This window comes from Leucoraja erinacea, chromosome 40, assembly GCF_028641065.1.
Source record: "Leucoraja erinacea ecotype New England chromosome 40, Leri_hhj_1, whole genome shotgun sequence".
Lineage (NCBI taxonomy): Eukaryota > Metazoa > Chordata > Chondrichthyes > Rajiformes > Rajidae > Leucoraja > Leucoraja erinaceus.
This window is the reverse complement of record NC_073416.1, coordinates 6,136,141-6,162,969: the sequence shown is the minus strand read 5'-3', so window position 1 is coordinate 6,162,969 and position 26,829 is coordinate 6,136,141. Positions and strand designations below refer to the sequence as shown.

General features: G+C 43.7%; 1 protein-coding gene and 1 long non-coding RNA gene across 2 annotated transcripts in view; one reads left to right on the top strand and one right to left on the bottom strand.

Moving 5' to 3' along the window:
- LOC129714698 (uncharacterized) overlaps positions 1-9,285 on the top strand; it is a 49,244-nt gene extending 39,959 nt beyond the window's left edge. The window contains exon 3 of the long non-coding RNA XR_008726374.1: positions 8,515-9,285. This is a non-coding gene — a long non-coding RNA (uncharacterized LOC129714698). The remainder of the gene's footprint in view (positions 1-8,514) is intronic.
- LOC129714696 (complement C1q-like protein 2) overlaps positions 1-26,829 on the bottom strand; it is a 30,464-nt gene that overhangs the window by 1,200 nt on the left and 2,435 nt on the right. The gene's annotated exons all lie outside the window — the stretch shown is intronic.

Here is a 26,829-nt window from a genome sequence, read left to right as displayed (position 1 = left end):
GGCCAACACTAGCCAAGACATCACACGGTGAGCCTCTGTGTGCGGCGCAGTTACATTTCATCTTGCCCTTCAGACACTGAATTCTCGCAGTAAAATGACCGTCTTCTGTCAAATTCTTTAAGAAAAACGTTCCTCAGGCTAAAATGGTCACAGAGCTTTAAAACTCTTGAGGGTTTAGTACAAATCTTCTTGAATTTACAAAGGATCTAAGAAGGCTTCGTACAGCAGATTCCATGAGCTTGTAAGACACGTGTAGGATCACAGTGGTCACAGTGCGGTATACACTGGAACAAAACAGACCGAGGACATTGAATCTAAGCAAATTGGCCTTGTAGCTTTCAGTATGTATTTTAAACATTCAAAAAATGACTGCTTTGAGAATAATGAGAAAGGCATTCCTTGTGCACAAAACAAATAAATGGGATGCTAACCAATGTGTGTAGGAAGGAACTGCAGATGCTGGTTTAAACCGAAGATAGACGCAAAATGCTGGAGCAACTCAGCGGGACGGGGAGGCGAGAAGGAATGGGTGACGTTTCGGGTCGAGACCCTTCTTCAGACTACTTCAGTCTGAAAAGTCACCCATTCCTTCTCTCCTGAGATGCGGCCAGCCCCGCTGAGTTACTGCAGCATTTTGTATCATCAACTGGTCTTTTACCTCCCCGTGAGACCATATCCAGCAGCAAGGAGTTTGTCTTTGTCTTGTATTTACGCCAACTGCCTCACAGCTCCAGCGAGCTGGGTTTGACCTTGGCTGTTGTCTACATGGAGTTCTCATGTTCTCCCTGTGGCATTTCCCCGAGTCCTCTGCTTTCCTCCCACATTCCAAAGCCGTGCCGGCTGGTGAGTTAATTGACGATTGTAAAATAAGTTCTTTAATTGTTCTGTTCTGGTACATACGGCAACTAAACACTCTTGACTCTTGTGTAGGTGGGTGGCAGGAGAATCGGGGGTGAGGTCAGTGGGAATATAAGAGAGAACAGGTTACACAGAAATGAATGGGGGAATAGAATGAATGGGGTTGCTCAATGAGCTGGCATGGACTCAATGGGCTGAACAATCTCCTCTGCCATCAGGATATATGACAAATGCAATTCCACCTTATCCTTTAAGCCAAAGTTTCTATATTCTATGTATCTCTAAACTAAATTATAATTGAATGATAATAAATGAAAAAACACAAGAAAATAGAGTGTTAAATTGCATATGGGTTTAATTACTATACCTTTACTGGAGCTATCTAAGCAGTGTAAAATCTTTACACTCATTTTTAAACCTCCTGCAGTCTAGTCATGGTGCTCAGTGCATGACAGAACATTACACTGCCAAGAGCCACACTTTTTAATATGATGTGTCCCGGTCTTGACCCTTGACAGGTCTACAGGCGTTTACTGTCATTACCAATTGCTGCTTGCTCGCCTTCATCACATTCCCAATACATGATAATCCTGCACCTTAAGAAGGCTTTAGTCTATTCTTCAATGGTATTCATGATGAAAACTATCCTGTGTGTTGCCTCGCTCGCTGTTGCTAAGGTGAAAGATGACTGGCGGTGCAGAGATTTTCTTCCCCTGCATCCTAGAATGTATTCAGAGGAGCCTAACAGCATGTCAGCCAGAATCACGCTTGCTTTGAACTGATATATTAAATAATGCTCTGATAGCAGATTCAACTTCTTCCAGCATTTGGTCACTGTACCATGCACGACGTGCTGACAAAACTCCCACTTATAAATTTCTCATCATGACAATTCCGATCATTCACTGTTTTAAACTGTCTGCGATGGGCACAGTGACCCTGAACCATCCTACAAACCTCCAAATATGCTCTTTATCTTCCTCATATCGTTGCTGTGCTCACCCCTAACATAAGAAGCTCCTCGTCTCTCTCAAGCCTCCCTGCATCCTTCACATTTCGGGGTTTTAAAACACGAGTGCGGTGTCACATCAAGTTTCAGTGCAATTTCTATCTTGTAGCTTGCGGGATTATTTTGGATTTAACACAAAAATTGCAGGCAGTACGTTTGTTTAGTTCATAAGTTCATGTGACAGGAACAGAATTAGGCCATTCGGCCCATCAAGTGTACTGAGCCATTCAATCATGGTATCTTGTGTTCATCGAGTGGGGAAGGGGACCCGCCTGGACCCCTTGTGTTCCCTCTCCTCCACAGCAGCTTGTTATTCCACAGCAGCTTGTTGTGCGGTGGTGTTGGGGATGATTGTTTGAAGTTCGGATTTGCTTCATGAGGTGGTCAGTGTTGTGATGCCTCGGTAACTGGGAGCTCTGCAGCCGACTCCCCACGGGAAATACTGAGGTCCCGTTTTACACATGGATGTGAGTACAGGAAAATAGGGGCAGAGCAGGCCACTCGGCCCCTCAAGCCTGCCCTGCAATTCAATATGATAATGGCTGATCTGCCCAGGCCTCACCTCCTCTTCAGTGCCAGCTCAAGATTGATCTTACTCCACCTTAGATACGTCTAATGACTGGGCGTATCCCAATCTGTGTGCAAAATGGCAAGGCCATTTTCCTCCAATTTCATTTAATTTCCAGGAGACATAAGCACTGCAGGCAGCACACACTGTAAACGTCTCGATTGTAATAGCACGCAACAAAAGCTTTTCACTGTACCTCGGCACACGTGGCAGTAAACTAAACTAAACTGAACTGATGTTGAGCATGTTAAAAGAGGGTGCGCTCTGATTTCTGCGCCATGACATTGTGCCGGCTGGGTACAAACACACACACAAGTTATGTCGATAGCTCAACAATAAAATCTGACCACTGGGAAAATGACCAAAGGCCAAGCATAGTTTATTTTTTCGCATTATGCGGCTGAAAAACTTTTGAAAATGAAATGTCATAATAACCTTCCTAGGTCATCTAATGTCTAGATTTGACCAGGCACTCTTGGATTGAAAGCTACGAGGAATAAACTCTGTGTTTAAATGTACCTCTACCATGTGCTGTGAAAGAGTATTTAGATTGATTGAATTAAAAGGTACAGCGTGGAAACAGACCCCTTGGGCCCACCAAGTCCATGCCATCCGTCGATCACCCGTCCACACTCATTCTATGTTATCCCACCTTTGCATTCACTCGCGACACATTTGGGGGAAATTATAAATGCCAATTAACCTCTAAACCCCCACATATTTGGGATGTGGGAGGAAACCAGAGCATCCGCGGGAACTTCACGGTCACAGGGAGAACGTGCAAACTCCACCCAAGCAGCCGACAACACCCGGGGTCTCTTGCACTGTGAGGCAGCACATGTGCTACCCAATTAGATCCGGCTTGATGGCAGTGTTGGGACTAGAATAGTCATTAATAACAAACAAACAAACGTCATTCCTTCTCTACATCTGTCTGCCGTTAAAGATGTTCTCTGAAAGGATTGTGTTTGATCAAGCTTTCATCTCCTCCTTTGGCTCGTGTGGGATGTAGATGTAGCCCAGTCCATCACTCATGGGATGTTACACTGTTTTACAGGGGCTAGATAAATTCAAGTTATTGTTGGCTGTTGCAAACAAACACAGGTCAGTGACAACTGACCCCTCACCGCTGATTGCTACAATAACGCTGGCAAATGACCTCACGGGAAGAATTCTCACGCACACTAATGAGAAATATGCAAATACAGATCGCGGTTTCTGAGAATATTGATGAGCAAAATCAGGTTATGCCAATAAATATTTACAGCTAAACTTTAAAGCGCCTGTCCCATTGGATCAATGCGAACACGTCAACGAGCTTCCCTGATGGCTTAGCTTGCTAAAGCAATGAGTAACAAAGGCGTTAAGCTCGGGGAAGGCTTGGGGAACAAAGATCCGTTTATGCATTTGTTGTTGTAATCGGGGATGATCCACTTGGGAGCTTCCGTTGAGGAAACTATGCCAGACTTCTCGCTTATGATTCCCATCCAGTGAACCACCAGGGGGCGCCGCACGATTGGCTGCCCCGTCAACTGTCTGTCTGTTTTTTCGTCTTTTTAATTTTTAGTGTGTGTTAAAAGTTTGTGTAAATGATCTCTGGTTTGTTTCATGTGGGGGGAGGGGGACGGGGGAAACTTTTTTTTCAGTTTCTTACCTTGCCGGGGATGCGACTATTTTCCGGATCGCATCTCCGGTTGCTCTGCGGCCTACCATCGATGGAGCTGGAGGTCTCCTCGGACTGACTTGAGCCCCTTGCCTGGGATCGCTCCAACCGCGGCCTATGGACTTTACATCGAGAGCTCGCAGTCTCGGGAGAGGCTAGTCAGGAGCTCCAAAGTTGACGAGCAACTGAGACACAGCATATGCTAAAGTAAGATGTCCCCATATGTTTACTCTGTTGGGTTATTTTAGTAGAATGGTTAAAAGGGGAATGCCAAAAGAAGATTGTTTGAATCGACTTCTAGCAACTAAACAGGAAAAATCCAATTTGGCTCGTATCAAATAGAACCGCCTCATATTGTTCAAATATTGACCGATTCCCAGGTAGAACTGGTGAAAGATTGCTCAGGGAGCTGGAGGAAGAATCAATAGTGGTTTACAATCCCCAAGGCTCATATGGCCATTTAATGCCAAGAATTAAAGAGCAGACATGTAGAGCAAGGTTTGGACCTGTTGTTTTTAATCTCCGTGTGCGGTTTAAAATAGAACCAGGGCTTCAGTGTTTAAATGGGTGCCTGTCATTTTGATGCAATATTTTTATATATAACCTCAACCTATCAAGCAGCCAGGATATGTGAATGGAGGTTGTTAGTTGTGATCTATGTTTATTACCACGTTTTTGACATCCCTTGTGAATTCATTTAGATTGGTGGCATACGCGACATAAATAAAACAGGCAAAGCTAAAAAGAGCTGGAAATCTGAAAGTGGAGTGTGAAGGTGGTACTGTACACACATATCAGGTGAGTTGGTACGTGAAGCAGGAAAGTTTAGCATTCCCCTTGACAGATTGGAGAGGTCCATTTGTCGTGCCGACGAGGAAAACGGAAGGAATACAAAGAAAACAAAGCGCTGTGGGTTAAGGCACTTATCCTTCTCACAAATGGCCCGGGTCCATTGTGGCCTTTCTGCATCTGTAGACTGCCTTTCACACCAGCACATGTTTTACAACCAAACAGCCTAGTCACCGTCACGGCCAGTTTGTACACAGCAAGCTCCCACAAAACAGCAGAGTGATAATAACCAGCTTGTACTACACGGCTATTCCTCAATTTACAAAAGGGACCTGTTCTAATTGTTAAGCAAAGTTATGTCAATCAAGAAATGCTGGGCAAAACGCAGCCCGGGTATCTCAGTCGCATGTATTCTGTATGCAGAGTAACATGCGATTTATGAGAACAAAAATCAAGTTTGTAAATTTAAAATACATATCTCAAAGAGTCAATGGTGTTATAGTGATGACTTGTAAATCAAACAGAGCATAGAAAATGGAAGAGTATAGCATAGGAACAGGCTCTTCGGCCCATTGGAACCCTGCTATACACAATGCCAGGTTAAAGTAACGGCCTCTGCCTACACGTGGTCCATATCCCTCCATTCCCTACATATCCACGTGCCTATCTAAAAGCCTCTTAAACACCAGTATTGTATCTGCCTCCTGGCAGCAAGTTCCAGGCACCCACCACACTCTCACCGCATTGCCACTTTTCATTTCATTGCACATCTCGTATGTGTATGTGACAAATAGACTTGACTTGACTTGGAAAAAACCTGCCCTCTCTCACCCTGAAACTATTTGGTATTTCCACTCTGGGAAAAGGATTCTGACTGTCTATCCTGTTTATGCCTCTCCTAATTTGACATATTTCTTTCAGGTCAAATCCCCTCAAATCTCCAGAGCTTCAAAGAAAACAATCCAAGTTTGTCCAAGCTCCCCTGGCTTATATTAACGAATACTCTCGACTCCAGGCAACATTATGGTTAATGCACCCGTTTCCAAAGCCTCCACCTCCTTCCTGTGATGAGTGAGTGGAACTGCACACAATACTCCACGTGGCTGGTCTATACTGGCCTGAACTCTCTGATGTGTCAGTTTCCCATAACCCTCAATTCCTCGATCTTTCAAATATTTATCTATCTTAGTTTAGTTTAGTTTAGAGATACGGTGTGGAAACAGGCCCTTCGGCCCTCTGAGTGCGTACCGACCGACCAGCGATCCCCGCACATTAACACTATCCTGCACACACTAAGCATCATTTATTGCCAGCCAATTAACCCACAAACCTGTACGTCTTTGGAGTGTGGGAGGAAACAAAAGAAGATCTCTGAGAAAACCCACGCAGGTCACGGGGAGAACGTGCAAACTCCGTGCAGACAGCACCTGTAGTCAGGATCAAACCCAAGTCTCTGGCGCTGTAAGGCAGCAGCTCTACCGCTGCGCCATCGTGTCTCTACCACAAATATATCTGATGGTTCGGCCTCGGGCAGAGAATTCCAGAGATCATTGTTTTTGCCAATCTTTCTATTTTTATCCCTCTGCAGAATCACAATGTTCTCACCTCCATATGCCCTTCCACCTATTTACTTATCATCGGCAAACTTGGAAACCTTACAGTGTATTCTGTTTTCCAGGTCGTTATTGTAAACAATTGAACGGTAAAGACGACGCCTGGCGTTCTTTACCCGTTATGTTGATCCAGCCTGAAAAAAACCCATTTCTTCCAACTCCATGTGGATTTCCATGTGGAGCCAGTTTTCAATCCACCCCAACGCAATTCCTCCAATATCTCAGGCTTTTCATTTATTCAACAGCCGCTCCTAGTTCCCCTCTATCCACTCTCCCTGTTACATCCTCAAAGAATCCAAGCACGCCTGCCAAACATGGTTTACCTCTCATAAAACAATGTCGACGCGGTTTGATTATATTGATCTTTCCAAAATGATTAGCTGATTCATCTTTGATTATTGACTGTTGGCTGAAGTGGAAGACAGCTGCATCCTTTCTGGCAAGTTTTCCTCCATGAAAACCTCTTTTGAATGACAAGACTAGGATGGACTCACTTTAAAAAATAAAGACACAAACTCAGCAGGTCAGGCAGCATCCCTGGAGAACATGGATAGGTGAAGTTTTGGATCGGGACCCTTCTTCAGATTGGACTCACTTTAAGCTTGCTAACCTATGAAGTCAGGCTGTAATTAGGCAGCACTGGCCCTGGCATTGCCTTTGGTTATACACTTGACCCACTTTCTTTGCAGTCACTGACATCAGCCAACCTGCTCCAGCCTTGGTTGGTTACTGATCCACTGGCTAATGAAGCCACAAAGCCGAGTCACACCAACGGGAGACTCAACAAGGCCATTATACTGTTCTACCTCTTGCACATAATGCAATAGAGCCCTTCGTGAGAATTAATTTGTATTTTCCATTTGGACATAGAAAAATTTGCAAGTGTGTACAGAAAAGCTCATTCAGCCCATCTTGCTTCTGACAGAAAGAAGTCCCACTCATATATTACTCTGGGTCTCATCACAATTCCTTTGCTCTGGTGCTCTGAACTAATTCTCTTTTGTAAAGGTTCAGATTAGACCAGTGATTCGAGAGAGCTGGTGAGGGGAAGTGGTTTAATCCCTTGGAGGTACAAGGAACTGCAGATCCTGGTTTAGTAACAAAGACACGGAGTGTTGGAGTAACTCAGCGGGTCAGGGAGCATCTCTGGAGAACATGGATAGGTGACGTTTTGGGTTGGGACCCTTCTTCACTCTGATGACACAATGCTGGAGAAGGGTCCCGACCTGAAACGCCACCTATCCATGTTCTCCACAGATGCTGCCTGACCCGCTGAGTTACTCCAGAACTCTGTGAAACGTCACCTATCCATGTTCTCCACAGATGCTGCCTGACCCGCTGAGTTACTCCAGCACTCTGTGAAACGTCACCTATCCATGTTCTCCACAGATGCTGCCTGACCCGCTGAGTTACTCCAGCACTCTGTGAAACGTCACCTATCCATGTTCTCCACAGATGCTGCCTGACCCGCTGAGTTACTCCAGCACTCTGTGAAACGTCACCTATCCATGTTCTCCACAGATGCTGCCTGACCCGCTGAGTTACTCCAGAACTCTGTGAAACGTCACCTATCCATGTTCTCCACAGATGCTGCCTGACCCGCTGAGTTACTCCAGCACTTTTTAAATTAAATCTCTTGGACCTTGACTGAAGATCCCCTTTCTAATTCCACAGAGTTCTGTTTATGGAAAGTATAATGAGACTTATCAGTTTATGATAGGAGCAGCTGAGAGACCTTGCACGATGAATATCACATGAATTAGGTCCTCTGGCTGATTTGGAGGCTTTCCACTGTAAAGTTGTCAGAAGGTCACCCACATATTTTTGTCGATACCTCTTACCTGTCATTGTTTAATATGGAATCACAGTCAGACTTGCAGAGGGATGATAAATCTATATTATGTTTAATCAAGCTGCTGACTCTCACCGTGCCTGCTTTGATTGCACAAACTTGGGGGATAACAGGGGAAATGAAGGCGGATCTCATTGAGCAGCTTTTTCCTTTCACTTCCAGCTCGTGCTGTTTGATGGTTGTGCCCTTGTCAAACCGGAGCAGGACACATCAGGAACAAGATTATTTACCATTCTTACCCCGCACACAATTCCGTCAACATGACAATAAAACATGATCATAATTCATAAACTAATGTGAAACCATTTTAGATCTCCAATTACAGTATATTCGGGTTTGACTTTAACTCCGAGGGATCCCCTTGAAACATGTGTATTTCCTAATACTATTGATGTGTTCGTGTTATTTTGCAAATTGTGAACTTTTCTTTTTATGAAGTCTCTGCTAAGCATTGAATCACTTTTTAACAGCAGCTGTTTTCTGCAGTGACCTGCTCCCTTCATTCCCAAAAGCCCTGATCATATCTAAAGTGGGGAAGCATCCAGGGCCTAATTAGCTCAGAGATCACCAAACGCACTGGCAACCGAGAGAAGGAACAAAACTAGTAGAATATAGATGAGTTCATTGAACAAACTCACATGCTCTCCAAAGTGATTCCTTTGTTTCTGAATGTTATTATAACTTGAATTTTAATAACTGAAGTACTGTTAGCTTTAATAAATTTGGCACAGATATCTAGGATTATTAAACTGTTTAAAATACAAATTTTAAAGAGTTAATCACAATTGAATGTAAGGATATTTTGTTTCTTTAAATCAAGGTAAAACAGAACCGGGGTATTTTTGGTTTTTAAATATGTATGTCAAGAGATATAAGTAATCTCACAGTCACATGTCACATGTGATAATAAAGTATCATTGATTCATTCAAACTGCATTCTGTGTTCCATCGCATGAGTTAACTGGGAAGAATTGCTTTGGCCATTGTGTGTAGCAACATGGGGAATGGAAAAAGAAAATCTTTGCTGTTGCCCCAACAATGAACTGAATTAGCACCACCAGACACTGGAGGAGCAGCACCTCATATTCCGCTTGGGCAGTCTGCATCCCGGTGGCCTGAACATTGACTTCTCCAATTTCCGGTAGCCCTTGCTGTTTCCTCCCCTTCTCAGCTCTCCCTCAGCCCTCTGGCTCCTCCTCTTCCTTTCTTCTTCCTGCCCCCCCCCACCCTGCATCAGTCTGAAGAAGGGGTTCGGCCCGAAACGTTGCCTATTTCCTTCGCTCTATGGATGCTGTTTTTCCAGCATTTTTGTCTACCAATGACCTGAATAACTTGGGCCTTCTATAATATTTGTTTTAACAACATCAGCATAGTAAAATAAATAAAGTTAACGTGGGCTTAATGTTCCCGTGACAGAAAATGCGTCTCCCTAACTATTTTGCTTCGTTATCTTGTCCTTGGATTGAGATGATCCATATAATTAGTTCTGCCTTACAACAATCTACATTTTGGAAAATGTTTCTTGTTTATACGTATCAAGTCTTGAAACAATGTCTGGTTATTTTAAACTGATCTCAGGTTCCACGGAAAGTGTTGTCATTGTGTGGGTGTGGAGTGCACGTTTTCAGGAACGGATCAGCTCAACCTCCCAGTCAAATGATTCATTGTTCCTTGGGTGGCGGCTGATGCTGGCTGAGATTAGAATTCTAATTGACCAAACACGACTGGAATCGTGTCGACAAGAACACAGGACTCCAGTGATACATCCTGATGTCAAATAATCCAGAGAGTCTGAAGAAGGGTCTCGATGCAAACTATCACCCATTCCTTCTCTCCAGAGATGCTGCCTGTCCCGCTGAGTAACTCCAACATTTTGTGTCCATCTTCGGTGTAAACCAGCATCTGCAGTTCCTTCCTATACAATCTAGAGTTGTTCAGCATGGACCCACCAGGACAGTAGGGTCACCAAAAAATTGTACGTAACATACATCTAAGTACGTAAGAACTTAAGAAATAGAAGCAGGAGTCGGCATGCGGCCCCTTGAGCTCCTTGGGTTAGTATTTCAGACTGAAGTAGTATGGTGCGAAATGTTAAACTTATAAGTAGGACTGAGTGCCATCATTAACTACATTGAATCTGAACTTGTCAACGTTCAACACGACAAAAGTATCTGTTTTTTTAAACGCTGTTCTAACCTGTTGGGACGAGGGTTTCCTGGTAAACAGGAGACAGAGCTGTTTGGATTTCACTGACAATTTTAGGTGAGAGATAAGATCCCTACTTGTAATTCCCATGAACAAAATTAGCGCCTTAATTAATTGGAGGCACAGTGTGTTAATGAAGTTTGTCTCGAGTATAAATCAACGTCAGTGAAGATTATTCATTTTCATTTTATTTTGTGAGGCTTAAATAGATCTTTTGTTCTATTAAACGGCTCTTTGCCTTTAAAATAGATTATGTGACACATGTTATATATGATGATGTTAACCTCCTAGGTGCTGAAAAGTCTGTACCAAAGCAATTAGATCTCTTTGCATCTGTTCTTTTTTTTAAAGAAATCACATGCAAAGGCAATTTGATCGTTTCAGGTCATGCTAGCAGTTATTTCTGGGTGAAATTGCGTCATTTGAGAAATTGGCCTTACACTTCAGAGCAGTATCGAACTACAATCTACCTCATTGGTGACCCTCGGACTATCCTTGATTGGACATTGTTGGCTTTACCTTGCACTAAACGTTATTCCCATATCATGATAATAATAGAATAATAACCTCTGAAGAAGGGTCTCGACCCGAAACATCACCCATTCCTTCTCTCCAGAGATGCTGCCTGTCCCGCTGAGTTACTCCAGCTTTTCCTGCCTATCTTCGATTTAAACCAGCATCTGCAGTTCTTTCCTCCACATTCCCTTATCATGTATCTATACACTGTAAATGGCTCACTTGTAATCATGTCTTGTCTTTCTGCTAACTGGATGGCACGCAACAAAAAGATTTTCACTGTACCTCGGTACACATGACGATAAACTAAACTGAACTGAAATGTACAGTAATGGCTGCTGTACATCAATCTAGTTTTTAACTCTATCGCTGTACACTCACTAGTGTCTACCGTTTTGCCAACTCTATTTCGAGGGGGTTGTATTCCGAAAATTATAACTACTCTAGTGTTCACCGTGCACTGACTTACAAGAACAAACTTCAATCATTTCCTTGTCGGCGCTTCATTGTGGCCTATTCAAGATCCGTGGAATTCTGTTTTTGTTTAAGGCAGTTTGTACCAATTCACTGGATGCACTGAAGAGAGAGTTGGATATAGCTCTTAGGGCTACAGTGACTGGCATATCATATCATCATTGTGGGAATCCAAGATCTGTGGAATTCTCTGCCCCATAAGGCAGTGGAGGCCAATTCACTGGATGTTTTCAAGAGAGAGTTGGATATAGCTCTTAGGGCTAACTGAATCAAGAGATATGGGGAGAAAGCAGGAACAGGGTACTGATTTTGGAGGATCAGCCATGGTCATATTGAATGGTGGTGCTGGCCCGAAGGGCTGAATGGCCTCCTCCTGCACTATTTTTCTATGTCTATGTTTCGATGTTTCTAAGCTTAAAAGGAGGGAGCTGATTTTACAAAAGTATGAGTGAGGAGAGAGGGGGAACTAGGCACCTATCTGTTGCAATGAATCAGCCCGGCACAGTCTTCTGTGCTCAGTAGGTCAGTGACGTGTGCTGATATTTTATATCATTTATATAAAGGGTAAAAAATGTAAACTTTAATGATGCCGGTTTCAACAAAGGCCAGCGTCTGCATTACTGACACAATATAAATCAATAATGAACAAGGATCTCAACTCCCAACGTCAGTCAGTTAAAGTGGCAGCATCTCATTACCATTGATTTATTAGTCCATTTTAAGTCAATTTCCTAAAGTCAAAATGAGCCACCCTATTATCATTAGGTTCTGACATGGGTTAAATGAGAGATGGGGAGGCAAGAGATATGGGGCTCGACGGGATAATGGAAGTTAGGGTTAGGGTTAGGTGATGGGAGGTGGGAAGAGGGGCAGTGAGGTCTAGGTATAGAAACTTTACATGTTTTTTCATCGGGATACAATTAGCACCTCGCAGCTAACCCTTAGCTGAAAAGCAAAGCAGAATAAATATTTATTTTGTTCCAATTTTCTCTATCGTCATGCAAAAGTGAAAAATTATAAATCCATGCACAACAGCACCCTGCTATCTATCGACCTGTCACAAGCATGTGTATAATTTAAAGGTGCATCCTATTGACCATTAGACAAAGGAATGGGGCCTCAACCAAATCTAACTGTAACACTCACCATCGTCCATCTTCCAGTGGAAGTCTTGGACAAAAAACAGAAGGAGAAAATCCAACTGGTTTACATTCTTAGTAGCCAGGGGAAGCTCTATGTTAAAGCCTTGTCCGAGATGAACTAATTCACCTCAGATCAGGGATTTCACAAGCCTGTGAAACCTTGTACACACAATTCACATTTCTGGAGGGGGACTGCTCTGGCGGCACAGTGGCACAGCTGGTAGGGCTGCTGCTTCACAGCACCAGAGACCCCAGTTCAATCCTCATCACAGGTGCTGCCTGTGTGGAGTTTGCACGTTCTCCCTGTGACCTCTGGGTGCGTGTTTGTAGGTTACTTGGCCTTAGGTTATTTTGCATTAATTTGTTCATGTACATAAACATTTGTTCATAGACACAAAATGCTGGAGTAACTCAATCAGAAGAGGGTCTCGCCCCGAAACGTCACCCATTCTTTCTCACCAGAGATGCTGCCTGTCCCGCTGAGTTACTCAAGCATTTTGTGTCTTATCTTCGGTTTAAACCAGCACCTGCAGTTTCTTCATACACTTTACACATTTTGAATTTAAAATTTCCCAGAGATTTCTGAGCTGATCCAGATGAAATATGTTCGTGCCATGGATTAAAACGTTCCCAGCTTTTAGTTTCTACCGCCAGCATGTATCTTGCTCAAAGTCAGGACTGGTATGGGTTAGGTGCAGTTCAGCGATCTCTCTCTCTCTCTGCTGCCCCCAAATTGGCATAGTCCCCAAGCTCACAGCAGTGCCACTTACTAAATCAAAGTGACATTTTCATTTCCCACCCAATGGCTTCCTGAGTGATATTGTCCAATTAGTGCCAATTAGGTTTGAATGGTGGGCAGTTTGCAACTTTGGGCTTGTGTCTACTGGGAACTGGTGTGAGCAGCCCTGGATTCCTTTCACTGAGAATTCTCCAGCTACAGCCATCAGCAGGATAACACTTCCACCCTGTCTGCCTGGTTAAGGCTACATACCAGGAATGAGAGGAGAGCATGTTTATGCAATGCATTTCCCACCTCCCACTTTTTTAACTCTGACAATTGTTATAGGTTCTCTTTGATTTCAACTTAAATTCACCTTCCTCTTCCATGCTCCTCATTAGAGACGTGGCATTATATGCAATCTCCCCCCTGCACTGAATCTCTAAATGTTATGTATCAGATCAAGGATCACTGTGAAGCTGATAACCATACATAGGACGTTGTTATACACAGGCTGGTTTATACAGAGCAGTGCCATCAGTTAGTCAGCTCGACATGAAATCAATGCCTATTAGTTCAGAACGTCTCACTGGTGGATTTTATGTGGTTTCTTTAGTGGTACCTGAAGTAAAATATCTTTCATGGAAGAATGGGGCCATTAAGCTGAGAGGCATCACTGATTGTGAGCAGAACACTTTCTTAACCTGTTGCCACTGGTGTCGCAGACATATCTGTCCACAATAACACTGATGTAAAAGACCATGAACCGCGACCTTGTTAAGACAAGTCTCGCCGTTGGCAGGACATCACTCAGTGTGTTGTGTGGCACAAGGACCACGATAATAACTGGCTGAGGAAAGATCCAGCAGAATAAAACTGAGCATCCATAAGATGCTGAGCAATCAACAGCAGTAGATTGTACAACATCAGTATCTTACTCTCCATGTCAATCTACGAGACCTAACCTGGTTCATTGCAGAGTACTGAACTGCAGCTCAAGAGCAAGCAAATATGATGTATGAATCTGTTACCAAAGGTGGTTCAGGTGCCCCACATGTTTGAATCCTGTTAATGGCAGCGCAGCTGGTAGAGCTGCTGTCTCACAGCGCCAGAGACCCGGGTTCAGTCCAGACCTCGGGTGCTGTCTGTGTGGAGTTTTCACGTTCTCCCTGTGACCGCATGAGTTTTCTTTGGGTGCTCCGGTTTGCTCCCGCTTCCCACTGACGTGCGAGTTTTTGCCCCCAGTGTGTCGGGAGTGGATGAGAAAGCGCGCTAACATAGACCTGGTGTGAATGGGAGATCGATGGTCGGCACGGACTCGGTGGGCCGAAGGGCCTGTCTCCACGCTGTATCTCTGAGCGTTGGATATCTGCACTCGAAACATCAAAACCGCAACTAACAGATCAGAGCAAATCTCTCCAGCCTCATCAAATCCAGTCAGAAATGATGATGGAGAGCAAACAGTGGAGGATGGTCCATGAATATTTGTATCCCTAATCACTGAAGGACCCAGCACAGAGTAAAAGGATGAGGGGGAATCATGTGCAAATGATTAGTTATTAGATGGGCAATGACTTGTGATATCAGGAAGTGGCTGGGTGAGATGGATGTGAAAAGACATTGAGCCTTTGACAAATCAGTCCTGAAAATGAGATAATGTTTCAATCTCCAAGCTGCAAGGCAGACGTGAAGTCATTGAGTATTCACCGGCTCCAGGTACTTAGTGCTTGGAGTTCATGACTTGAAGAACTTCCTTGATAAGTAAGAACTGCCATAACATGTGTAGGAAGGAACTGCAGGTGCTGCTTTACACCAAAGATAGACACGAAATGCTGGAGCAACTCAGCGGGACATGCGGCATCTCTGAAGAGAAGGAATGGGTGACTGGATGGGTGGGAAACGATACCCACTCCTTCTCCCCAGAGACGCTGCCTGTCCCGCTGAGTTACGCCAGCATTTTCTGTCTAACTGCCAAAACATGACGAGCCAACTCACCTACAGTATCTTCCAGGTCTGAATTCATGGCAATTCAGTTAATTCCTATCGTATTAGGAAACAGATCAAGAGGTTCTACTGAGAGGCTCAGTAACTCATTGTGGTAACATTGATGATCATCCACAATGGGTTATCTTGCCAGCAACACCGTATTCTCTGAACGGATTAGTAAATATTGACACCATTCTCTGCACTTTGCTAATGAAATCCTGAAGGGTAAAGTCTGTAACCAGACTCTGGTCTTCATGTGTCTACATGCAACACAACTTCTAGATAGTATTGCAACGAACAGCAGGTTTGCAGACTAATTAACTGACATATTCAAGGCTAACGATGATGTGTGCTCACTAATGTGGCTACTTGAAAAAGCATTCAAACATATGGCCTCATAATAGCTCCACATTTCTTGTTGGTGTTCGAACAGCATTGTGGCCACAGAACAGTAGTTATAGAGTGTCGACACAAAATGCTGGAGAAACTCAGCGGGTGCAGCAGCATCTATGGAGCGAAGGAAATAGGCAATGTTTCGGGACGAAACGTTGCCTATTTCCTTCGCTCCATAGATGCTGCTGCACCTGCTGAGTTTCTCCAGCATTTTTGTCTACCTTCGATTTTCAGACTTTGATTTTCAGACTTTCTTCAGACTGATGGGGGGTGGGGGGAGGCGGGGAGAAGAAAGGAAAAAGGAGGAGGAGCCCGAGGGCTGAGGGAGAGATAGGAAGGAGAGGAGACAGCAAGGGCTAACAGAATTGGGAGAATTCAATGTTCATGCCCCCAGGATGCAGACTCCCCAAGCGGAATATGAGGTGCTGTTCCTCCAATTTCCGGTGCTGCTCGCTCTGGCCATGGAGGAGACCCAGGACAGAGAGGTCGGATACGGAATGGGAGGGAGAGTTGAAGTGCTGAGCCACCGGGAGGTCAGGTTGGTTATTGCGGACCGAGCGGAGGTGTTCGGCGAAACGATCGCCAAGCCTCCGCTTGGTCTCACCGATGTAGATCAGCTGACATCTAGAGCAGCGGATACAATAGATGAGGTTGGAGGAGTGTCGACACAAAATGCTGGAGTAACTCAGCGGGACAGGCGGCATCTCTGGAGAGAAGGAAAGGGAGAGACCCTTCTCCAGAGATGCTGCCTGTCCCGCTGAGTTACTCCAGCATTTTGTGTCTATCTTCGATTTAAACCAGCATCTGCGGTTCTTTCCTACACAGTAGTTATAGAGTGTATGGCTCTGCAATTCTCGCACTTTATGTGACTTTAACGCACACAATTCAATTGTAAGGTTCACAGAGAGCCATATATTCTATGACGACTGTTATAAAGTCATATTGTCTCACGATTCCCAGTGTGACAATGTGCTGAAAACTGACTCTTGGATACAGCATTGTGTTTGCTATCGATATGTTGCAGGTTCTCATCGGTTTTCAGTAGGTGCGGTTTAAAGGGGGCATAATATTAGCAAAGGATAGACACAAAAAGCTGGAGTAACTCAGCAGGTCAGTCAGCATCTCTGGAAAAATTAAATAGGTGACGTTTCGGGTCGAGACCCATCTTCAGACACTTCTATTCCTTTTCTCCAGAGATGTTGACTGATTTCGTCCCGAAACGTTACCTACTTCCTTCAAGTCAAGTCAAGTCAAGTCAAGTCAAGTTCTTTCGCTCCATAGATTTTGCTGCACCTGCTGAGTTTCTCCAGCATTTTTGTGTACCATGCTGACTGACTCACTGAGTTACTCCAGCTTTTTGTGTCTATCTTCGTTTTAAACCAGCATCTGCAGTTCCTTCCTAGGCAATATAAACATTGATCTTACAGTCACAGGAGGTGTTGCCGCTGAATGAATGAATTCAGCAAGGATGGGGAGTGTTGAGATGGTGCCATCAGGGGGGATGAAAGTGTCCGGGATAGACTGGGGAAGTGCAGCACCTGAGGAAGAGACTTGAAGACTCTCCAGGGCGACAGCCTGAGGTTGCCAGGGAGGTCTCTGCAGGGGTGTGAATGCAGAGTGTGGGTGCCTGCACTTTGGGGAAAGCTGCAGTCGAGGTGTCCGAGTGTCAGTGCACGTGGGCTGGAGAAAAAGGAAGTGTGGAGAAAGGAACTGCAGGTGCTGGTTCACACCGAAAATAGACACAAAATGCTGGAGTAACTCAGCGGGACAGGCAGCATCTGCGGATAGAAGGAATGGGTGACGTTTCGGGTCGAGACCTTTCTTCAGACTGCTCTTGTTGAGTAGGGAGCTTGGATGACTTCACCAATGCAGAAAAGTGAAGTGCAGCAGAAATAGCAGCTTGGAATGTTGGTGGGCCTGGGAAACTGAGTGTAGCCATGTACATTGGCAAAGCATCAAGGCACACAACTGAGGAAGTGTCCGAGGTCACGGGAGCTCACCAATCTCAATGCAGTTTGAATATTGGCCCTGTATGCAGCAGTGTCAGGGGTATTAATACAATCTGCCTGGTCAAAGAATAAATTAGAACTGATGGGGTTTTTTTCAGTCCAGCACGGTTGAAAATCTCAGTGTAAATTAACGTTGGATAATTTGGGAGAGGAATAGTGTGAGGGAGAACAAAATACCTGCCAAACAAAGAGGACATGCACGAGGACATCTAGATATATGTGCAAATCACTCGACTCTAGGGGAACCCCAGTTCTAGCAGCACTGTACTGTTTTATTTCGGAGTTAAGCAAACCAATTTGTAGCGTGTAATACCTTTTGAACACTTGCCGAAAGATCAATATTGAAATCAAACTCTGGGCAATTTCCACCATTCAGAGCTTTCTTCATCGATTCTGAGTTATTTTGGGGATATTGAGTAGAATCCAGATCCTAATTCATTCAGATTTGATGTATTTCACTCAAATCAACAGGGCTCAATTTCAATAGACACAAACTGCTGGAGTAAATCAGCAGGTCAGGCAGCATCCCTGTACAGAAGGAATGGGTGACCCTTCTTCAGACTGAGAGCCAGGGGAACATAGAAACATAGAAAATAGGTTCAGGAGTAGGCCATTCGGCCCTTCGAGCCTGCACCGCCATTCAATATGATCATGGCTGATCATCCAACTCAGTATCCTGTACCTGCCTTCTCTCCATACCCCCTGATCCCTTTAGCCACAAGGGCCACATCTAACTTTAGCCACAAGGGCCACATCTAGCTTAAATATAGCCAATGAACTGGCCTCAACTACCTTCTGTGGCAGAGAATTCCACAGATTTACCACTCTCTGTGTAAAAAATGATTTTCTCATCTCGGTCCTAAAAGACTTCCCTCTTATCCTTAAACTGTGTCCCCTAGTTCTGGACTTCCCCAACATCGGGAATAATCTTCCTGCATCTAGCCTGTCCAACCCCTTAAGAATTTTGTAAATTTCTATAAGATCCCCCCTCAATCTTCTAAATTCTAGCGTGTACAAGCCGAGTCTATCCAGTCTTTCTTCATATGAAAGTCCTGCCACCCCAGGAATCAGTCTGGTGAACCTTCTCTGTACTCCCTCGATGGCAAGAATGTCTTTCCTCAGAGAAACAAAGGGGAAACAAAAGATATAGACGGTGATGTAGAGAGATGTAGAACAAATGAATGAAAGATATGCAAAAAATGTAATGATGATTAAGGGAACAGGCCATTGCTAGCTGTTTGCTCGGTGAGAACGGAAACCTGGTGTGACTTGGGGGGGGGGGGGGGGATGGAGAGAGTGGGTGTACAGGGGTTACTAAATCAGAGAAATCAATATTCATACCACGGGGTTGTAAGCTCAAGGGTTGTTATTTCAATAAGAAATCGCAGTAGCCATCAACTGGAATAAAACATGGCAGAAATACACACTGCAAACCATTGACACAGGTTGATGTAATGTGCAGTAACACCATAAGGCACAAACTACTTTACAACTGCTAAACTGATTTAAGTTGCTGATTAAAGGCCGCAAATAACCGCAAATAACTTCCAAGGAAAGGCTAAATATTTATTCCATAAAGTTTATATATGTCAGAGTAAATTACCCAATTATCTTGTCTTATTTCCATTTAAATGGGTGTATAAAGTTTTAATTTATGATGATATACTTTCATAAGTAGCAATTTACACTTGGAGAACAGCAATTGCATTTTGTGTTAGTGGCAGCTGGTCAGATAGCAGTCTCTGGTAATGTGTGGGAAGGAACTGCAGATGCAGGTTTAAACCGAAGACAGACACAAAATACTGGAGTAACTCAGCGGGACAGGCAGCATGTCTGGAGAAAAGGAATAGGTGACGTTTTGGGTCTAGATTTTGCTAATCCCATTTACACATTTTAAACATATATTTCTATTTACTTACCATCCCCTCATGTCTTTTCCATCCATCTCTTTAGTCATTTCATCTCTCCCATCTTCAATGTTATCAGGAGCTGAACCACCCTAGCACGAGAGAGCAGTCCTGAACTACTATCTACCTCATTGGAGGTCCTTGGACTATCTTTGATCGGACTTTACTGGCTTTCTCTTGCACGAAACGTTATTCCCTTTATCATGTATCTGTCGACTGTGAGTGGATCGATTGTAATCATGTATTGTCTTTCCACCTACTGGTTAGCATGCAACAAATGCTTTTCACTGGACCCCGGTACATGTGTCAATAAACTACACTAGCTACCTCTTTTATTCTTTCCTCCCAACCCCACTACCAACCTGCAATCAAAATGAACTGCAGATGATGGTTTATACTCCTACTCCTAACCTCACGGCTTGCACCTTAACATTTGTTTTATCTCTAACGTTTCCCAGTTCGGATGAAGGATCGTCAACGTGAAATGTTCAATCGGTTTCTCTCTTCACAGCCACTGCCTGACCTGCTGAGTATTTCCAGCATCTTTTTTTTAGTTTCATTCCTCAATTAAGTATTTCGTTAGTATCTTAAGATTACTAACTGTACCATGGACTCTAACCTTCTGTTGGCAGGACTGCACACGACCTATTAAAATGACATAAATTTAGATACTTGCTCTAATATTTGCCTTTATTGACCGCTAGTGCATTGAATCCAACACAGTTCAAGGTCTGATAAAGTTATCTGCACAGCTTGTGCTAGGAATTCAACACGGAGCAACAAAAAGCCAGCAGCTCATGACTTCCCATTCTGTGCCCTCATGGTTACACAGTCCGGTGTCATTACCTGAGCTACTGCAGCCGGGCTTGCAACCCCCAAACTGGATTTCTGTTCTGAGGCCCGATAACTAAAATAACAAGCTTTCAAGAAGACAGTAAAGGTTTTCCTTATTGTCCTTTAACTACAGGTTAATTGATCATATCTGTCCTGGCTGAATGCAAGAAACCATCATTGTACAACAGAATGGATCAGGAGCTAATGGAGAAGACATGCTTGGGCGTAGAAAGGTAACCCTTCAATGCACAAGTACATTTCTCCTCTCCCAGCTTCTCTTGTCCACATGCTCAATGTGAAGTTAGCCTCGCGTATATTCACCCGAGACAAAAATACCAGTCAATTCATAAATAAAAGACAATTGCATCTTTTTATATAGAGGATGTCACAGGTATGGATTAGGTATAAAAAATTACCCCACAAGAGAACCTGATGGGATAATTTGCAAGTAACAGTCACAAATTAGTTGTAGTTGATGTCTCCAAGTTATGTTCATCCCCTCCCTGCTGCTTGTGATTTGTTTTCATAATTCGGCATTTTCCAAAATACAAAATTTCAGTACAAAATGTATATATATAGATATCTATATATATATATATGTGTGTGTGTGTGTGTGATCTCTATATGATCTCTACATCATATATATATATATATATATATATATATATATATATAGATCAGGTCTTACACCTGGGATTTTTTTAGTAACTTTTGCAATGATGATATCGAGAGTGACGGGCAGGGAGAGAGGAAGACTCATTTTCTGAAGGAGCAGGTGTAATCCACTCGAAAGACTTCAATATTGTGCAGCAATATTGGCAGACGTGGCAACATTCTGTTGTTGCAAATTTTCACAGTGCAGTCATTTTACTGAAGAAGAGTCACACAATAAAGAGGATGCCATTCGGATCATTGTGCTGGTTGGTGTCAGCTCCCCTGTTATTTTGACTTCAATAAGTAAAAATAATTGTAATATCATTAATATCTCTGTCAACTAAAAGCCCCGGCTGCAATCAATTTCTAGACACACGACTGAATTGTAAATTGTAGTGTGAGAATCACCAACGATGGACAGCATATTCATGTATGAATGTACGGACAAGCAAACAAGCACAGTGTTTCACTGTGGCAATATTAAACCCATACCGATACCAAGGCATTTTCTAAATGTTAAAAATGGAGCTGCCTCTACACTTACCAGTGTTCCTCAAGTTACCTCTTTGTTGCCTTATCTTATGCTTCACAAATGCTTGTTACTGGCAATCAATGAAGGTTCTTCCTTTGACATCATGAACAGGGGAAATCAAATTTTCTTCAATTAATGCGTGGCATAATCAATATTCAACACATCAATCCTCTGCACCGCAGAGTCAAGAAAGGCTCAAAGTTTTTCCCCGTCGCTCTATGAGAGTAAATTGATTCAAAATGCAAAACATCTACTCAAAATAATCTTTCCCTGTACATTTCCATCTAGTTGACTTTCTTCACATATATTTCACATCAACTCGAGAACTCGTAAATACACCCACAATTTCATTATCCCCATTTACAGTTTATGTTCAATCCAAATGCTAAACATTTCTGTATTCATCATTTGGCAGAAGTCATTAACCAAGACAGTGTTATCTGAACTGACAATCCTTTAGTAGTTTTAGTGATCTGCACATTTTTTATTTGATGGATTATATTTTTTAGCCAAGCACTGATCAAATTTTGAATCATTGAGCAGTGGGGAGACTAAAATGAATAGACATTCTGGCTATAACTATATTCAGCTGCATGTTTCATAGTGGCTACAGCAATTTGATATATTGAATATTTTAACATGGATTTTGGATTTCTTTCGTAAGGTTAATTAACACAATTTTCTCTTTAAAATAGGTGAAAATCGTTAGATGTATTGGACTTATATCCTTGCTCCATAATAAATATGTTACATTCATTAAGAGTCAAGCAATGGTTTAAAATGTTTGCCTTCCATCACATTGAGGAATGTGGAGGAGTCACTGTGGTGGATGCTCATGTTAAATGGTATTTTGTGTGTTTTGTTGCTTTTTATTGGTACGACTGTATAGCAAATCAAATTCCTCGTTTGTTGCAAAACATACTTGGCTAATAAAGTACGATTATGATTATTATTATGATTAAAAACAAAAACCCAGAAAATGTTGGTAAGATTGAGCAGGGCAGGTAGCATCTGTGGGGAGAGAAATTAAACTAATATTTCAGGGTCAACCTGTTATTAATAAGCATCAACCTTTTTCTTTCAGATTTCCAGCCTCTGGTATTTTGTGTTCCTCTGCGGTACACAGTTTAAACTACGCTGGTTCCATTTCCTTGTGTTGACGCACTATTGTTAAATGTCGTGATGGGGGGCCTGAACAAAGCTACAGTCTTTGGAGATAGCAATTGCAATTGGATTTGGAGTCAATAGACAATAGACAATAGGCAATAGGTGCAGGAGTAGGCCATTCGGCCCTTCGAGCCAGCACAGCCATTCACTGTGATCATGGCTGATCATCCTCAATCAGTACCCCGTTCCTGCCTTCTCCCCATATCCCCTGACTCCGCTACCTTTAAGAGCCCGATCTCGCTCTCTCTTGAAATTATCCAGAGTACCGGCCTCCACCGCCCTCTGAGGCAGAGAATTCCACAGACTCGCAACTTTCTGTGAGAAAAAAAGTGTTTCCTCGTCTCCGTTCTAAATGGCTTACCCCTTATTCTTAAACTGTGTGTGGCCCCTGGTTCTGGACTCCCCCAACATTGGGAACATGTTTCCTGCCTCTAGTGTGTCCAAACCCTTAACAATCTTATATGTTTCAATAAGATGCCCTCTCATCCTTCTAAACTCCAGGTTAGCATGGCTCTCTTTCACCTATGTGGTGGGTTCAACTCCAGCCAAGACCGATGGGGGTGAATTGATTGTTGCTATAAGGAGCCTACATAGAATGCAGTTGGCTGGTCGTGACCTTGTTCCATATGGACATGGTTGCACAGTGCAGACAGCGCACTAATTGCCTTCAAATTGACAATGTTACTTGGAGAGGTGATAAAGAAAGCCTCTCCAAGTGGAAACGTTAGGCAACCGACTCTCCTCAGATTGGGGTTAATGTGTGTGGCTGAGAAGTGTACATGCTTTTACTCTGTACCGAGCCATATTATACCTAATGTGGATGCTCGATACAGCTGTTTTAAAGCAGCAAATGGTTCTATTTTCAATCAGTGATAACCTCCACCCTGACGAACAGCAGGAATTACAGCAAAACGGGTGTGGGGGGGGGGGGGGGGTGTGGGGGGGGGGGGGGGGGGGGGAATCAACCTGCCTTGATTAATACTTTAGATTTGAAGGGATGTCAGTTTTACAGGCACGAACAAAACCAATCAGGTGGAACAAAGTAAAACAGGACCGTTGAGCAGTTGAGGGCAGGAAACACATCATGCACTCAGAATCCATGATGCAAGGAGAGGAAAGGGGATTGCTTGAGAGAGCAAAGTTCAGTTGTGGAACTTGGAAAGATATCGCAAGCCTAGCGGGAGTGAAAGGGCAAGAGAAGGAACAAACAGAAAAGGGGGAATGGCTTCCAGAGGCACTTTTGATTGTATATTTTATGAAGATTTAAAAAAAATGAAAATAACACAAAATACAATGATTCCAGTTGAATGGTGGTTACATTGTGAGCGAGGACAAAGTAGGTGGATAAAGAAAAGGATCCCATTGAGAATTTAATTGGGAACGGGAGACTTTGTACTGTTGAATTACGCAAATAAGAAAAAGTAATCTCACAATCCACTTGAATTTCAATGCAATCAGAAGAGCAACAACAAAAATTAGTTTTTTTAATGTACGCTGCCCAGAGCAGCCACAAAACAGCTGACAAGATGGTGAGAGAACATGTGGATGAAGGGAGAGCATAATAATCACCCCGTGAGTGTGTGGCAACCCCCATATAATGGTCATCCCACCCCCCCCTCCCTACCGAACAGGTCCCACACCATTGTAAGGTGCAGGGTGCAGGAAGGAACTGCAGACGCTGGTTTACACCCAAGATAGACACAAAATGCTGGAGTAACTCAGCGGGACAGGCAGCATCACTGCAGAGAGGGAACGGGTGACGTTTCGGGTCGAGACCCTTCTTCAGACTGGGAGTCAGGGGAGAGGGACACAGAGATATGGAAGGGTAAATTGTGAAAAGGAGAGATCAAAGAGGGCGAGTGTTCAAAGAAAATGTAGAATGGAGTAAAGAGGTTCTTCTGCAGTTGTACAGGGCTCTGGTGAGACCACATCTGGAGTATTGTGTACAGTTTTGGTCTCCTAATTTGAGGAAGGACATCCTTGTGATTGAGGCAGTGCAGCGTAGGTTCACGAGACTGATCCCTGGGATGGCGGGACTGTCATATGAGGAAAGGTTGAAAAGACTAGGCTTGTATTCACTGGAGTTTAGAAGGATGAGGGGGTATCTTATAGAAACATATACAATTATAAAAGGACTGGACAAGCTAGATGCAGGAAAAATGTTCCCAATGTTGGGCGAGTCCAGAACCAGGGGCCACACAGTCTTAGAATAAAGGGGAGGCCATTTAAGACTGAGGTGAGAAAAATACTTTTTTCACCCAGAGTTGTGAATTTATGGAATTCCCTGCCACAGAGGGCAGTGGAGGCCAAATCACTGGATGGATTTAAGAGAGAGTTAGATAGAGCTCTAGGGGCTAGTGGAATCAAGGGATATGGTGAGAAGGCAGGCACGGGTTATGGATTGGGGACGATCAGCCATGATTACAATGAATGGTGGTGCTGGCTCGAAGAGCCGAATGGCCTCCTCCTTCACCTATTTTCTATGTTTCTATGGACCATTGTTAGCTGAGGGGAAGGTGACAACGAGGCATAGAATCAGGTGGAGGGTGGGAGTGGCAAAGATCAGACGGCTCCTGCAGGTTCCATTCCCCTGAGCTCTGCGAATTAGGGCCAGTGGATGTTGTGCGCAAGGCATGTTTTAAGGAGTCCCTTTTACCGCTCTCAGAGCGCTAGCGCAAACTGCTTTCATGCTTGATTTACATGGAAAACAAGTGGAGGTTGAATCACTTCCACTACCCAGTGCTCGCGTTACTTTGCAAAGACCTCACTGCTGGCATTAGTACCTCTTGGCCTTATTATTTGGGATTTAAACATGAGAAACGGGATGTGTAGGAAGGAACAGCAGACGCTGGCTCATACAGGAGATAGTCCCAACAAGCTGGAGTAACTCAGTGGGTCAGACAGCGTCTCCGGAGAGAAGGAAGAGGTGATGTTTCGGGTCGAAACCCTTGTTCAGACTGAGAGTCAGGAAAACATATAGACGGCGAAGTAGAGAAATATAGAACAAATGAATGAAAGATATGCATGAAAAGAGACGACGATAAAGGGTGTCAGATATATATAAGTTAGGCAGAAGCTCCAGAGGGGGTGGAGAAGAGAAGTTCCACGCTGTGACGGGTGGAATGGCAGAGCTCATGACTGGGATACGACCAGCATGTTTGAACACTCCTGGGACTCGTCGTGCATCACTCAACCTGGTTGATACCTAAAGCGTGGAATAGCCAAAAGATCGCCAGCAATGTGGGTCTCAACCAGTGACGGGCTTTGCAAGATGGTGACTCCACTTGGTAATGACAAGATCAAACTAGAATCTCGTCTGTTTCTAAGTGTGGCTCCTTGCAAGTTGCTCAAATCCAAACGCAACAAGTGCAAAGAAAAAGACGTCTCTTCCTCGTGCACAATGTTTACACATAAATATATTGAAAATATTTGTTTCTTCCCAATAATTATGAAGAACATACAGTACATACACTCGATATAACTGTCTGTATATACATTAAACATAGCATTCGGGGTGCAAATGGGGTACAAAGCTAGGAAGTTATGGTAGGTAGACTGTTATAATGTTACCTCGCGTTTTGTGCCCAATTTCAGGCACCGCGTTTCAAGAGGAATGCCTGGACCTGTAGAAAGTCCACAGGAGGCGCCGGGAATGAGGGAACTATATGGAGAGACAGGAGCAGCAGTAGCCATTCTCGTCGTAGTAAAGAAGGGTAAGGGGGTGTTGGCAAATAGGCAGAGGTAGAGGCGACTGAGAGGAAGTGTTGGCGCTCGCAGGATGACCCGTAACCAAAAGTGCCGAGTTTAAAATGCCAGAGGAACATGAACATATTTCAAGAGAACCATACTCAGCCTCTTGTGATCAGGAATGCGTTGCTCCGGACAGATGGACACGACTTCATAAGGGAATTGGATGCATCTATACAGGGAGGGAGATGGG